This window comes from Castor canadensis, chromosome 2, assembly GCF_047511655.1.
Source record: "Castor canadensis chromosome 2, mCasCan1.hap1v2, whole genome shotgun sequence".
In the NCBI taxonomy this organism is placed as follows: Eukaryota; Metazoa; Chordata; class Mammalia; order Rodentia; family Castoridae; genus Castor; species Castor canadensis.
In genome coordinates this window covers 62,135,333-62,152,225 of record NC_133387.1, presented here as the reverse complement: position 1 = coordinate 62,152,225, position 16,893 = coordinate 62,135,333, and the positions used below count along the sequence as shown (strand labels likewise).

General features: G+C 35.3%; 1 pseudogene; it reads left to right on the top strand.

Moving 5' to 3' along the window:
- Positions 1-10,190: 10,190 nt before the first annotated feature.
- Positions 10,191-10,952, top strand: LOC141417335 (Y-box-binding protein 1 pseudogene; annotated as a pseudogene).
- Positions 10,953-16,893: the final 5,941 nt, after the last annotated feature.

The window sequence follows — 16,893 nt, the reverse complement described above, 5'->3', positions numbered from 1 at the left end:
GAATTAAAGGAATTTATAACCCAGCAGGAAAAAATAAGCCTCATGTTTCTGTTAGCTCTTTTAGTCCCTCAAATCCCAAGGATGATGTGCAGTGGCCCGGATGAATGCTGCACATCTAGCAGGAACCATGGAATTATAGAGCACAAGTCCTTTTTAATGTGCAATGAGCATGTCTTATCTTTGTCTTTATTCTTGCAGGCAGCAGACACACCTATCTCGGGCCCTTAGGTAGACACTATCTTTTTCTCCCAAAATTGTTTGCTATACATATATGTTTGATAACATAATCAATGTCTCTGATTGCAAGATTGGAGAGATCCATGGAGAATTGTTTGTCAATACTGACTTCCTTAAAACATTTATTTTCTGTTTGCACCCATGCAGACATGCATGGTGCATGTCTCAGGACCTTTTACCATGTTAGTAAGTAATTTTCAGGTCATTAGCAAGGAAATAGTATTCTTATTTTAAAAAGACATTGAGTCTCAGATATAAACATATGAGCACACTTGTGAGAGTTTTCTTTTTCAGATTGATTAAAGATCGCTTTATAAAGGAATGAGGTATATTTGTTGCATATGAATATTAATATATATTCAAGTATGAATAAAATTACTGATGATGTAAAAATAGGTGAAACCTAGATCCTCGTTTGGATCATCTCCAATATTTCAGATATCTCTGACTTACCTCTATTCCTGCCTCAGTTTTTATGAATTTCAGTCTACCATTGACTCTGGTATCATGGAGTTCCAAAAAGGCCTAGAAGCAGCTAGAAAATTATAAAATGACTTGAGAACATAGAAATGACTTAATGAACACCTATCATGTCAAAGTTACCATGAGAGATTAAAACATAAGACATGGATTCTGTTCTTTAATATTTATGGTATTTTAAAATGGAATCTTGAAAACAAAGCAAAAACAGTATGCATCATATATCATATGGTAATGAGTGTCTGTACCTGATGAAAACCAAAATAAAAGCCCAGAAACAAAACAAACAAATCAAAAAACAAGTCAAGGGAGGGAAATGCAGGGGGGAGGGCAGTGATTTCCTGTTTTAAACGGAATGATCCAAACATCCATTTCAGAAAGGTAATATTTAGTCAAGAACATGAAGGAAAAAAAATCTAATGTTTTCCTGACATCATAGTAGACTCTAGAGTGATTTCTTTTCCTCTCTTTAGGTATTTGAAATCAAACCCAGGGCCGTGTACATGTTCAGCAAGTATTCTACCACCGGCTAACATCCCTAGCCCCCAACATTTTTGGCATTATGCTAGGCTTTGACACCACAGAGAAGGAAAATATTTTCCTCCATCCTTAGCAAGATCCAAAGAAGAAGATTAGAAGCATAACCCATTACACATAATCAACTAGGTTCCATATTAGGACTATATGCATGTGGTAATGTTTCCTTAACCCTTTGCTATATGTTTTCTCCAGTGAAATACTAACCATTTTGAGCAGTACTAAGAATAGCAATCCATTTCTTTATTTAAAATTGATTTTTAACAGAAAAGTATAAACATTGTAAGCCATTAGTTAAATTCTGTATCATTCTGGACAATTAAAAAAAAACTCTTAACCACTTTTCATTTTTAAAAGTTAAACTGTGTTCAAATAAAATTTTTGTGTGTCATTGTTTTTAGTGAGTACATCCTAATAAATAAGATAAAGCATGAAAGCTTTTTTTATAATAAATCTTAGCAGGAATCATTATTTGTACAACTATTTTAGAAAAAAGTAAACTAATGCCAATTTTCTTGTTTTCTAATCATTTTTATAACTCCAAAATTAAAGTATCATACTGAGAAAGTAATTTTTTAAGTTTTAGTTTTCAAAACTGAATATTAACAATCTTAAAATTAAAGCATATGTGATTTTTCATGTACTTTAAGTTGGATGCCTTGGAAAGAGTTACATGGGGAGAAATAAACACATCAATTAGGTATCTCCAATTAACCATGAAACACATAAAAGGCAGATAAGTGATTGATTACTAAAAAACATCAAAAAATTTAGTAATAAGACAAAAGCAATGTTATATGCTTACAGTCTAATCTATGAACTTGATTTTGTTTATATAAATTGATTACAAAGCAGTTGAAAGCAATAGGTAAGGATGAAAATATAAGCAGTTTTGAAAATGGAAATTACTTAAAAATAAGTCCATTGTATAGTGTTTTAGAAGATAATAGGAGAATTCTTTACTGAACATTAAGACCATTCTTTGTCCTGGAGGAAACAAAACAAAACAAGATAATTATTTAATCTTGCACTTCAGTTAACCAAAGCTATCAGTCTGAGTTAGTTCAGGCAAGGTTTTGGTCATCTGTACATCATACCATTTTACTGCTATTTCTATGATCCATTAGTTTAAAATTGGTTCCATTTGTGCTAACAGTCAGGTGATTAAACAGTTTCTACAGAAAGGGATGTTTTCTAGACATAAATAAAAAGATTTTAAACACATACAATTTGAAGTAAGAATTAATTTCAAAAATTCAGCTTTCAGAAAAGCCAGAATCTATAGGGTAAAGAAAGGATATTTTTCCTCCTAAACACTTTTACCTAAGTGTTTCTAATTTTTCTTAATAAATTTCCTTATTCCTAAATCATATGGTGTTGGGCTGAGATTGCCTTGAGCTCTCCTTTATTTGTTGCTTTCATTTTGGGTCTGACCTTCACTGGCCCTTTGTGCATAGTCCTCTTTCATCCTGTTACACTCTCCCTGAAGGTGTGTTTTGCTTCCTCATTTAATTTGATTAAACATAGAAGATGCTTTGTCAAATATCTGGAAAATGATATTGTTTGAGTGGCTCTGTATTCAACTAGCTCACACTGTCAGAAGTTCTTCTGTAAATTCGTTTAGTTGAATTCAAACTGATCTGATTGCGCTAAGCTTCAAAAATAAAGGAAAATCACCACCAAAAGCAACTGATTAATAAGTCAGCTCTTCCTATGGATTCAGGAAATAGAGTATTGAATTTAGTTGCACTTTGCACATGGCAATTTATTTAAAATTGGTTCTAAATGTTCTGTTATTCGTATATCTAGATATCAATGAATGTCTTTTGATTTCCCCTTATACTTTCCTTGATTCAAGTTCTCAGAATTTCCTAGGCCTTTCAAGATTCATCTCGATATATTGGTAATTTCTAAATTTTGTTGTACATTAGAATTATTGTTTGCAAGAACATTATTTCTGTTTCACAAATTTTTGTTAAATTTAACATGTAAATTGAGCTGTTTTGCAATGAATTATTTTGCAAGTATTTACCTAATAGAACAAAAGCATGCTTTATGCAAAATATTTTGAAAAGGTATACTCTATTTAATTAGTTTTGATGTACAAAATGCTTTCTTTTGAGTCATAATCACTTCATGTGCAAAATGCTGATTTTATAATGACACAATAAAAATGAAGATATTTCATTAAAACAACCTAAGCTAATGTACAAAGCCCTGGCCTCTATTCCCAACACTGCTATACAAAACAAAACAAGCATGAAAACTACTTGCTCCTTCAAAAATCTAGGATAAAATCTCAGCTCTTGCACTTGGTAACTTTTAAGTCTGAGGCTCTGTGTCCACTTTTATTTGAGAAGGCAAGGGAATACTAACTACATATCAAATATACTAATAAAGGCCAAATATAAAAAATTCAAATCAAGCCCCATTAAGATCAGAATACTGCTACATTCAATTCTCTTCTTTTTCTTATCTACTCCCATTCTCTGAAAGTGACACAGAAGAGAATTTTCTTACTATAGCCTTACATTCATGCAATTCAAAATCATTGTAGATTTCAAATTAATTTGTGACAAATGATAACAGAACTCATTGCCTTTTAGACCTCTTAGCATAAATCTGAAAGACATATTTCCCAACATGAAAAAGATATAGTAGACATGATCACTATAGAACTATGTACAAGGCACAGTACTTACATGAACTCAAGCCATAGAATATGGAGCAGGGGGATAAGGAGAGACAGAAAACTGAAATTGGAGCATGGTAAAACATATGATATACATCTTAAGAATTACAAGAGAAAGTAGGAGAAATAGATGCCTACGGTGGTTAATGCATTATGTGCCTATCAAATGAATAGCCAAGAAAGCCAATAAAGAAAAGAACACTGGATTTACCTAGAAGAAAAATAAGAGTCAAATAAGTGAAAAGGCAGGGGAAGGTCACTTCATTGTAGTAATAAAGTAACCAAATGAACATTTCAAAACTGATTGAATTGGTATTTTCTTTTATTTTGGGTCATTTTGTAAAATTTGAAGTGGTTCTCCAAACCAGTACATGTCAAGTGACCTGTTTCTTTAATGGATTGTGAAGAATACAGAATTAACACCAATGTCAGCTGCTGCCCTGCAGATAGACAAGGCATAGAACACTCAAGGGATTTGACCTTAACAAAGGACTTTCTAAAACACATTTTAAGCATAATGTAACAAGCAATAAAACAATTTACTTTTGGAAAATATACAAACTCCTAACATTAGGCTAATATTTTACCATTAGCTGGCACTAAAGAGGCATAAATATAAAACTTACCTTTTGCTAACAGAATTCTAAACAGTTTTTCTCATCTTTAAAATCAAAGACATAGCTTTTTATTTTATTACTTAATTTAATTTTTGAAGTGCTGGGTTTTAAACTCAAGACTTTAGACTTGCTACACAAGTGCTCTACCTCTTAAGCCAGGCCCTGAGCCCTTTTTGTTTTAATTTTTAAATAGTCTCTCATTTAGGGCCTGGACAGCCTGGACTGTGATCCTAGTGTTTATATATCTTGCACAGTTCAGATGACAGGAAAACTCCACCACACACCTTTTTACTCCTGGATAAAGGTTCTTGCTAACTTTTTGCCTGTCTGGCCTTGAAACACAATCCTCTCCCAATATCAGCCTCACAAGTACTAGGATTACAGGAATGAGGTACTGTGTCCAGTATAAATACCTTTTGTGTGTGTGTGTGTGGTAGTAAGGTTTGAACTCAGGGTCTTGTGCTTGCTAGGCCAGCGTTCTACCACTTGAGCCATGCCATGAACCTTTATCGGTTTAGTGATTTTTTTAAAATAGGGTCTCATTGTTTTGCCCAGGTGAGCCTGGACTGAGACCCTCCTATTTATGCTCCAGCAAAATAGGGTTGACAGGTGCATGCCACCATACACAGCCTTCTTGATTGAGATGGAGGTCTCTCTAATTTTTGTCCAGTCCAGCATCAAATCATGATAAATTCAATCTCTCCCTACTGAGTAGCTAGGATTACAGGGGTGACCCACTGCTTCTAGCCCTCTCCCATCTTTTAAAAATAATTTTAGTGGATGTCATTATGCTATATTCACACACATATGTAATGTAAATTTATCATATTCACCCTGTTGTTCTCTCCTTGCCAATCTCCCTTTTGTCAGTCTCCCCAGCAGGCCTTTTATAAGCATATATTACAATTATCATTATTACTACTAATATTCTTATTATTGTTTTAGGACTAGATTCTGCATATGAGCAAAAGCATGCAATATTTGTCTTCCAGAACTTACCCTATCTCATTTAATGTGATGATCTCTACTTCCATCCATTTTTGGCAAATGACATCATCATATTTTTTTTCAATGCATTTAATTTTAATGTCTCCTAGAAAATATACTAAATAATACTGACATAAGTTTAACTTTTTTATATATTCATTTATTCATATGTGCATACACCCTCCACTCCCCCTCGCTTCCAGGCAGAACCTGTTCTGTCCTTTTCTCCAATTTTGTTGAAGAGAAGACATAAGCAATAATAAGAAAGAGAAGCGTTTTTGCTAGTTGAGTTAACGATAGCTATACACAGAGATTCCTAGCATTGCTTCCATGCACATGTGTATTACAACCCAAATTGATTCATCTGTACCTGACTTTTTCACAAGTTCCTGATCACCTTCCTATATTGACCTCTGTTGCTTTATGATACTGTATTAGCTCCTCTGCAGTGGGGACATCAAACACTTTCAAGTTTTGGGTTTCCTACCTATCCCCATACCTCCCCTATGTGCTCTCCCTTTGTCATGTGACCCAAGTCCTACAACATTATTGCATTTGCCCTAGATCTAAAGTCCGCATGTGAGGGAGAACATATAATTTTTGGTCTTCTGAGCCTGGCTAACCTCACTCAGAATGATGTTCTCCAGTTCCATCCATTTACTTAAAAATAATAATATTTCACTCTTCTTCATGGCTGAGTAAAACACCATTGTGTACAAGCACATTTTCTTAATCATTTGTCAGTAGTGGGGCATCTTGGCTGTTTCTATAACTTGGCTATTGGGAATAGCGCTGCAGTAAACATGGGTGTGCTGTTGCCCCTGGAGAAACGTGAGTCGCATTCCTTTTGGTATATTCCTGGGAGTGGAATTGCTGACGCAAATGGCAAATCTATGTTTAGATTTTTAAGAAGCCTCCATACTTTTTTTTTTTCCGGAGTGGTTGCACTAGCTTGCATTCCCACCAGCAGTTTATGAAGGTTCCTTTTTCCCCACATCCTCGCCAACACCTGTTGTTTGTTTTGTTTTCAATGATGGCTATTCTAACAGGGGTGAGGTGAATCTTAGTGTGGTTTTGATTTGCATTTCCTTTATGGCTACAGATGGTGAGCATTTTTTCATATGTTTTTTGGCCATTTGAATTTCTTCTTTTGAGAAAGTTCTGTTCAGTTCAGTTACCCATTTCTTTATTGGTTCATTGATTTTAGGAAAGTTTAGTTTCTTAAGTTCCTTGTATATTCTGGTAATTAGTCCCTTGTCTGATGTATATCTGGGAGATATTTTCTCCCATTCTGTGGGTTGTCTCTTCAGTTTAGAGACCATTTCTTTTGTTGTGAAGAAGTTTTTATTTTATGAAGTCCCATTTGTCCATCCTTTCTCTTAGTTGCTGGGCTGCTGGGGTTCTATTGAGGAAGTCCTTGCCTATACCTATTACTTCCAGAGTGTTTCCTCCTCTTTCCTGTACTAACTTCAGAGTTTCGGTCTGATATTAAGGTCCTTGATCCATTTTGAGTTGATACTAGTATAGGGTGATAAGCACGGATCTAGTTTCAGTTTTTTGCAGATAGCTAGCCACTTTTCCCAACAGCTTTTGTTAAAAAGGCTGTCTTTTCTCCATCGTATATTTTTAGCTCCTTTATCAAAAATAAATGGGGTATAGCTGTGTGGATTCATATCATATCTGCGTCCTCTATTCTATCCCACTGGTCTTCGTGTCTGTTTTTGTGCCAGTATCATGCTGTTTTTATTGCTATTGTTTTGTAATATAGTTTGAAGTTTGGTATTGTGATACCTCCAGCATTGTTCTTTTTGCTGAGTATTGCCTTGGCTATTTGCAGTCTCTTGTGTTTCCAAATAAATTTTAGAGTAGATTTTTCAATCTCTTTGGTGAACGTCATTGGGATTTTGATGGGAATTGCATTAAATATGTAGATTGCTTTTGGTAGTATGGCCATTTTTACTATGCTGATTCTACCAATCCATGAGCATGGGAGATCTCTCCACCTTCTGTAGTCTTCCTCAATCTCTTTCTTCAGGGGTTTGTAGTTCTCCTTGTAGAAGTCATTCACATCCTTTGTTAAGTTTACTTCTAGGTATTTGATTTTTTTTGAGGCTACTGTAAATGGAATTTTTTCTACATATTCTTTCTCAATTTGTTCATTGTTGGTGTATAGAAAAGCTAATGATTTTTGTAAGTTGATTTTGTATCCTGCCACCTTGCTGTAGCTGTTGATGGTGTCTAGGAGTTTTTGGGTAGAGTTTCTTGGGACTTTAAGATAGGATCATGTCATCTGCAGATAGGGATATTTTGACAGTTTACCTATATTTGTATTCCTTTTATTTCTTCTTCTTGCCTAAATGTTCTAGCTAGGAATTCCAGGACTATGTTGAATAGAAGTTGGGATAGTGGGCACCCTTGTCTCATTCCTGATTTTAGGGGAAATTGTTTTAGTTTTTCTCCATTAAGTATGATGTTGGCTATAGGTTTGTCATATATAGCCTTTACAATGTTGAGGTACATTCCATCTATTCCTAATTTTCTTAGAGCTTTTAACATGAAGTGGTGTTGAATCTTATCAAAGGATTTTTCTGCATCTATTGAGATGGTCAAGTTGTTTTTGTCTTTGCTTCTATTAATGTGCTGCAATATATTTATACACTTGCCTATGTTGAACCATCTCTGCATCCCTGGGATGAAGCTAACTTGGTCTTGGTGGATGATCTTTCTGATCTGTCTTTGGATTCTGTTTGCCATTATTTTATTGAGGATTTTTGCATCGATGTTCATTAAGGAGATTGGCCTATAGTTCTCTTTTTTGGAGGTGTTTTTGTCTGGTTTTTGGATGAGTGTAATATTGGCTTCAGAAAAGGGGTTAAGCAGTGTTCCTTCCCTTTCTACCTCATAGAAAAGTTTATGGAGAGTTGGTATTTTTTCTTCTTTAAAGGTCTGATAGAATTCGGCAGAGAATTCACCAGTTCCTGGACTTTTCTTTTTTGGGAGACTCTTGCTGCTTCAATTTCATTTTGTGAAATTCAGGTGATTCATATGCTCTTGATTCAATTTTGGATGGTCTATTCAGGTGATTAATCAGATCTATTCAGGTGATTGACATGCTCTTGATTCAATGTTGGATGGTCATAAGTATGTACAAATTTGTCCATTCCTTCAAGATTTTCAAATTCATTAGAATATAGATTCTCAAAGTAGTCTCTAAAGATTTCCTGGATTTAGGTAGTGTTTATTGTTATCTCCCCTTTTGCATTTCTGATTTTACTGATTTGGGTTTTTTCTCTCCTCATTTTAGACAGGTTAGCCTGGGGTCTGTCAATCTTGTTTATTTTCTTCAAAGAACCAGCTTTTTGTTTCATTGATTCTTTGTATTTTTTTTCTTGTTTCTATTTCATTAATTTCAACCCTTATTTTTATTATTTCTCTCCTGCTTGTTTTGGGATTTGCTTGTTCTTGTTTTTCTAGGAGTTTCAGATGTAGTATTAGGTCACTGATTTGAGATCCTTCTGTCCTTTTAATATATGCAATCATGGCTATAAACTTTCCTCTTAGGAATTGCCTTTGCTGTGTCACGTAGGATCCAGTAGGTCATGTTTTCATTTTCATTAGTTTCCAGGAAAGTCTTAATTTCCTCTTTTATTTCATCAGTGACCCAGTGATCATTGAGCAATGTGTTATTCAGTTTCCAACTGTTTGCATGTTTTCTACTGTTGTTTTTGTGGTTGACTTCTAGTTTTAATGCATTATGATCAGATAGAATGCATGGGATTATTTCTATTTTCTTATATTTGCTGAGGCTTTTTTGTGCCCTAAGATAAGATCAATTTTGGAGAAGGTTCTGTGTGATGCTGAGAAGAATGCTTATTGTGCAGATGTTGGATGAAATATTCCATAGACATAAGCTAGGTCCATTTGATCTATGGTGTGATTTAGTTCTAGAATTTCTTTATTGATTTTTTTGTTTGGATGACCTATATATTGGTGATAGGGGGGTATTAAAGTCTCCCACTACCACTGTATTGGAGTCTATATATGCTTTTAGGTCCTTCAGAGTATGTTTGATGAAATTGGGTGCACTGATGTTGGGTGCATATAGGTTGATAATTGTTATTTCCTTTTAGTATATTTCACCTTTTATTAGTATGGAGTGTCCTTCCTTATCTCATTTGATCAATGTAAGTTTGAAGTCTACTTTGTCTTAGATAAGTATTTCTACTCCTGTTTGGTTTTGGGGGCCATTGCTTGGTAAATATTCTTCCAGCCTTTCACCCAAAGCCAGTGCTTATTTCTGTCAATGAGGTAGGTCTCCTGTAAACAACAGATTGTTGGATCTTCCTTTTGAATCCAGTTTACCAAATGGTGTGTTTTTATGAGGGAGTTAAATCCATTAACATTCAGTGTTAGTATGATAAGGATGTGGTGAATCCTGTCATTTAGCTGTTTTTGTTGTTTAAGGGTTATTGTGTGCAGCTGAATCAATGTTACTATCTGGAGTTCCATTGGTAGCAGGAGTGGAGAGCGGACCCCAGAGAGCCCTGAGCAGCCCCACCAGGGCTGCCGGCCTAGTTACCATCACACCCCAGGAGGAGCCGCAGCTGCCGCATCTGGCCCCAGTCACCATCACTGCAACCATGAGCAGCAAGGCCAAGACCCAGCAGCAGCCTGCACACCCCCTGCCACCGCCACCCTCAGCGCTGTGGACACCAAGCCTGGAACCATGGGCAGCGGCGCAGGGAGTGGCGGCCTGGGCAGCCTCACATGGGCCGCACCTGCTGGCGAGGACAAAAAGGTCATCGCAATGAAGGTTTTGGGAACAGTAAAATGGTTCAATGTAAGACATGGATATGGTTTCATCAACAGGAATGACACCACGGAAGATGTATTTGTACACCAGACTGCCATAAAGAAGAATAACCCCAGGAAGTACCTTCGCAGTGTAGGAGATGGAGAGACTGTGGAGTTTGATGTTGGTGAAGGAGAAAAGGATGCGGAGGCAGCAAACGTTACAGGCCCTGGTGGAGTCAGTACTGCCGCAACTTCAATTACTGACGCAGATGCCCAGAAAACCCAACCACAAGATGGCAAAGAGACAAAAGCAGCCAGCCAATCCACCAGCTGAGAATTCGTCCACTCCCAAGGCTAAGCAGGACGGGGCTGAGTAAATGCCGGCTTACCGTCTCTACCGTCAACCGGTTTATTCATCCAACAAGAAGAAATGAATATGAAATTCCAGCAATAAGAAATGAACAAAAGATTGGAGCTGAAGACCTTAAGTGCTTGCTTTTTGCCCGTTGACCAGATAACTAGAACTATCTGCATTATCTGTGCAGCATGGGGTTTTTATTATTTTTACCTAAAGACATCTCTTTTTGGTAATGACAAATGTACTTTTTTTTAAAAAAAGTCTGGTTTTTCTCAATACACCTTTAAAGGTTTTTAAATTGTTTCATATCTGGTCAAGTTGAGATTTTTAAGAATTTCATTTTTAATTTGTAATAAAAGTTTACAACTTGATTTTTTTCAAAAAAATCAACAAACTGCAAGCACCTGTTAATAAAGGTCTTAAACAATTTAAAAAAAATGTTACTATCTGATTCCTTGTCTTTCTTCTCCTGTGGTTTGGTGTTGCCTGTCCTCTTGTGGTTTTGTTTACTTTCATCTTCTGTGTGCAGAATTCCTTGAAGAATCTTTTGTAGTGGTGGCTTGGTGCTCATATATTGTTTTAGTTTCTGCTTATCGTGGAAGACTTTTATTGTGCCATGTGTTTTAATGATAGTTTTGCTGGGTAGAGCATTCTAGGATTAAGGTTATTTTCATTCAGTTCTCAGACTACCTCACTCCATGCCCTTCTTGCTTTTAAGGTTTCCATTGAGAAATCTGCTGTGATTTTGATGGGTTTCCTTTTGTATCTTATTTGTTTTTTTCTGTCTTACAGCCTTCAATATTCTTTCTCTATTCTCTGTGCTTGCTGTTTTCATGATAATATGTTGCGGGGTAGTTCTATTTTGGTCAAGTCTGTTTGGTGTCCTGGAGGCTTCCTATACCTGAATGGGCGTAGCTTTCTCTAGATTTGGGAAATTTTCTGTTATTATTTTGTTGAATATATTACAAATTCCTTTTCCTTGCACCTCTTCTTCTTCAATGCCCATAATTCTCAGGTTTGGTTTTTTGATGGAGTCGGTGAGTTCTTGCATATTCCTTTCACAGGTCTTGAGTTGTTTCACTAAGGGCTCTTGAGTTTTTCCTTAATTTCCATTTCATCTTCAAGTTCTGAGATTCTGTCTTCCCTTTTTCTAGTCTGCTGGAGTGGCCTTCCATTTTGTTTTGTATTTCTGTTTCATTTTTTTCTGATTTTCCATATCATGGGTCACTTCCTCTTTAATATTGACAATTTTCATCTTTAATTCATTTATCTCTCTATTTATAGTGTTCTCTATTTCACTTTGGTGTGTATTTAGGTCTCCTTCAAGTTCATTTATTTGTTTCTGTGTCTCCTTGTATTCTTTATTTTTGGTGTCTTGGAAATTCTTGAGTGTCTCTTGTAATTTCTTGAGTGTCTCTTGTACATTTTGGTTGACCATGTCTAGTAACATCTCCATGAAATTCTCAGTGATTATTGTGGGATATCTTCTTCCATTGTGTTCCTTTGTGCTTCATTGGGTTCCTTGACATCATTTATCTTTGTTTTGTTGGAGTCTGGTACTGGGTATCAGTTTTCTTCATTTCCCTCTGCATCCTGTATTAAATTATTTTGAGGGGGAGAATGGTTTCCATCCCTTTTTTTGTCTTCTCATTGTTCTGCTTGTTACTATGTAACTATATTCTTGATAGTCTATTGGTGGTTTCAGTCACCTGTTTTCTTTCCCTTGGTTTATTTTTGGATTTTGGGTGTGTTTGGTTTTTAGGTTTGTGAATGTATGCTATTTCTGTCCCTGGTCTGTGTGTAATTTAGTATTGGCTAACTCACAGTAGTAAAACTAACAAAACAAAACCAAAAACAAAGAAAAAAAAAATCAACAAGAAGAGATGGACAAACACCCACAAAGAAACAAACATGAAACTAAATGAACAAAAAAACAAACACACAAAAAAATTCCAGGTTCAGGAACAATAGAATTTCAGTCTTAATAGTTCTAGTGTTACTCCTCCAGCATCCAGTCCTGGTGTTAGTATTTAAGCAGAGGCTCTGTCTTAGTGTACCAGGAGTCTCACCAGTTTTTTTTTCTGTCTTTCAGCAGCAGCTGATTAGTCAGCTCCTCTCTCAGTGAGGTGTGGCAGTTTGAGTTTGTATACTTTACTCAGGTTCTGGAAAATAGCTCTGTAGCTCACCAGCCATCCTGCTTTAGAGCTGGGTTTTCACTGTGTTGATTTATCGGGGGCTTGTTTCTTTGCCTTGCCCCCTTTCTCTGGGGCAAAATTAGTGATCCATCAGCCAGCCCCCTGTTGTCAGCATGTTGTGCTGGTTTGCTGATGATTTTTCAGTTTTGCAGTGTTGTTTGACTTTGGATGTTGCTCACTAGCTCAGGAGATGAGCTTTGTGGACCACTACTTGCTCTATTTCAGTCACCGGCTTATCACCCACCTGCTGTCAGTCCTTTTGCCTTTCCAGGATTTGTTTACTGAAAGTTTGCACAGAAATCAGCTTCTTGCTCCTCCCTCCTTCTCAGGTGCCCTTACAGCACTCCACCCCTTCCACTGCATGTTCCTTTTCAGTTCCTTATTTATTATTCAGTTTGGGTTTTTTTTTTGCAGGGCAGGGGGTCAGTCTGTCCAAGGGGCTATGCTGGTTTATCCCAGGGATGGCTGCGGGAACACCATGTGACTCTTGTTGCTCACCTGTTGGTCTGCTGAATGTCTCCCAAGCAAATTTGGAGCCTGTGTCTGGTGGCATGGGAGCCCTCCTGTTTTCTCAGTGTAATGTGGTATGGAGAAGCTTTGTACAGGCTGGGAGTTCAGGGTGTCTTAGTTTTTATTCTTCTTGGTGCCAAGTGTAGCTCCAGCATCTCAGCAAGATTTTTGATTTTCAGAGCTCCTGCTGTCTGCTTCTGCACTCTAGTTGCCATCTTGGATCCACCCATCACATACTTTTTATGGATGAATAATATTCCACTCTGTACATGTGCTATATTTCTTTTATATGATTATTGATTGTTGGGTATCTGGGCTGATTCCATCACTTGGCTATTATACATAGTGCTGTAATAACCACAGCTGTGCAAGTGTCTCTATGTACTTTGACTGACATTTCTTCAGATATATCCCTTTGAGTCATGTAGCAAGATCACAGAGTAGTTTTAACTTTAATTTCTTGAGGAAGCTACACATCGATATCCATAGTGGCTGCACTAGTTTGCATTTTCACCAACAGTATATGAGGGTTCCTTTCTCCTTGCATCCTCACCATTTGTTGTTGGTGGTGTTCTTCATGATAGCCATTCTGACTGGGGTGAGATGGGATCCAATGTCATTTTGATTTGAATTTCCTTTATGGCTAAAGATGTTGACTGACCATTGCTTCATGTATTTGTTGGCCATTTGTTCTTTTCTTTTGAAATCTCTTTGCTCAATTGATTTTTCCATTTATTAATTGGATTTCTATTCTGATGTTTAATTTTTTAAGCTCTTTTAATAGTCTAGATATTATTCCTTTGTCAGATGAATAGTTTGTAAAGATTTTCTCTATTGGTTGGTTGTCTCTTGATTCTGGTAATTATTTCCTTTGAGGTACAGAAGCTTTTTAATTTAATGCGATTCACTTCCAATTTTTGCTTTTATTTCTTGAGCAATTAGAGTGCTATATTTTCTAGTGTTTTTTCTATATTTATTTGAAATAGTTTCAAAGTTTCCAGTCGAACATTAAGATCACTGAAGAGGAGAAGGTATTTGTATCTGCACAAAAATGAATGAAATAACTTATTTCTAAATAAATAAATTGAAATTTAAAATAGAGATAAAATATATAATGAGCAATGCAAGCTAAGTTTTATAAATAGAGAGAGGGAAAACTAATTACTTTCAACTCAATAAATTTTTAAAAACTTGTAAAATAAACTTAGAAAATTGGAAAAGAAAATAAGAGCAGAAAGTATTAATAGATGAAGCAAAGGAATAAAAGAAGGATTAACAAAACTAAAAGCATTTTTGGAAAAAATAATAAAGTAGACAAGTGTTTAGGAAAATTAAATTTTTAAAAAGAGAGAAGAAAAGATTATAAATACCCAGAAAAGGAAAGGGGGGTGGGTCATAATTGCACATAAAATATATAGTAATATATAATAAATAAGAATAACAAAAATAAGGTAATTCCATAATTTAAATTCCTACTGATAAGTTGAGTACACTAAAACAGAATGTTAAAATGCTATGAAAATGTAAAAATAATCAAAACTGACTCAAGGGTAAAAAGCAGAATGTACAACAATTTTATGATATTTATGCAGAACTTTTCATACCTTTCCTACTCCCAACCAATAAAGAAACAAATAAAAATATGGATAAATAAATAGGAAGGCAGAAACAAATATAAATGGTTTCCCTGAACATCCTTGCCATAAATTCAATGACAAAAACAAATCCCTATTTTCTTGTAGATAATAGAAGGAAAGTGAAAATTGTTCAAATCCCTTTATGAGGCAGATAGAAAGAAGCTTGATATCAGAACTGGAAGGTGGTTTTTATGACATATGCCAATATGTTCCATCATATACTTTAAAAAAGAGGGAAGTGGGGCCAAATGTGATGGGTCACACTTGTATTCCCAGCACTTGGGAGGCTGAGGCAAGAGGATTGCAAGTTCAAGGCCAGCCTGGGCTACAAGAAGACCCTGTCTCAAAAACAACTAAAAAAAAAGTTTTAAGCAATTCTCCATCACTCATTGGCCATAAGTCTCTATTGTTATATTTCCCTTTCATTAAATAAGTTTAAAGGAGTCATATTTGTTTTTATTTCACATTTGTATATTTTGATCTTTAATTGATCTTAAATTTATTTTGAATGGTTCTCTATTCATCATGATGATTAATTAACTGCATCAAGACTATTCATGTGAAAAACATGGCAGATTCTATTGATCATGAAATAGTATATGCCACAGTGCTGAAGCAATGCAAGCATATGCTTGAAATGTTACATTTGTAATTTTAAAGCCTGGCTGAGAGAGAGATGTAGAAAGTTTATATCATAAGGAATAGCAGAGAGAGAAGATGTCCTTGGGTTTAGGCTGAGTAGATGGACAGGAGACTGGGTAATTTTGATTAGTAGCCATCAAGGATTCTCATGGTGAAGGAAAAAATGAACTGGATACCTCAGATGTGGGCAACCCCAGCACTGTCCTAATTGCCACCTGCCTGTCCCACTGTGGGAGTCTTGAAGTTAGACCACATGACCTCTAATGTCTCTTATCAATATTTGGTTCTCCATGAGAATATAATCTCCCTAAAAGAGTTTGAATCAATGAAAATCATGAGATAACTAGCTTTCATAAAAACCTCTGTAGACCAAATAATTGTTTTTCAAAGAATTCTAATATATTTAATAACAGAGAGATGATTAAACTCTAAAAATTACAATGTGTAGCTATAGATATCTTAACACATATGCCTTAAAAATCATTTTAAATCACACAAAACAAACTGCAAAATACAATGGTACTGATTATAGTACCAAAATTATTATTGAAGTCAAATTGCCTCTTAATTAATGCTATGGTTTTTGATATCTTCACCTGGATAATAAAGTCAAGGAGATTATGTGGATAGATAAAGTAGAAAACAGAATGAACTAATTAGTGCAGTGGCTATTTAAATTAACTTCCTGGATACATTTGCCCTTGTTCCTTCCTTAGAAGATATAAATGATCTAATTACAAGAATAAAATGCCTAATCACTTTATTGAAATTATTTGTCATACAACCTCCAATAATTGTTACAAATCTTCTTTACTGTCTACAATATTTTTAACAATTCAACAGGTTAAAAATTTAAAAGGAATATAGGTAATAAAAACAAATAACAAATTATAAGAAATTATGTTTTATTGAGACTTTTAATAACTTGTAAGCATAGATTATCAATTATAACATATGTTCCATGTTTAACCTGGGGATATATAATTCTTCACAGAGGAAGAGTTATATGATAGAAAAAATAGTTTCAGATGAGTAAAATGTCCAAGAGTCTCAGAATTATTTCTTTGGTACTTATATAAATGCATCAGTAATTTTTTCAGAGAAAATCAAACTACATTTTCAAAAAAGCTTAACATTTTATTTGTAATGATTTTTCAATATATTTATCAGCTCAATTTATATAATACTAAGAGCTACATACTGATTT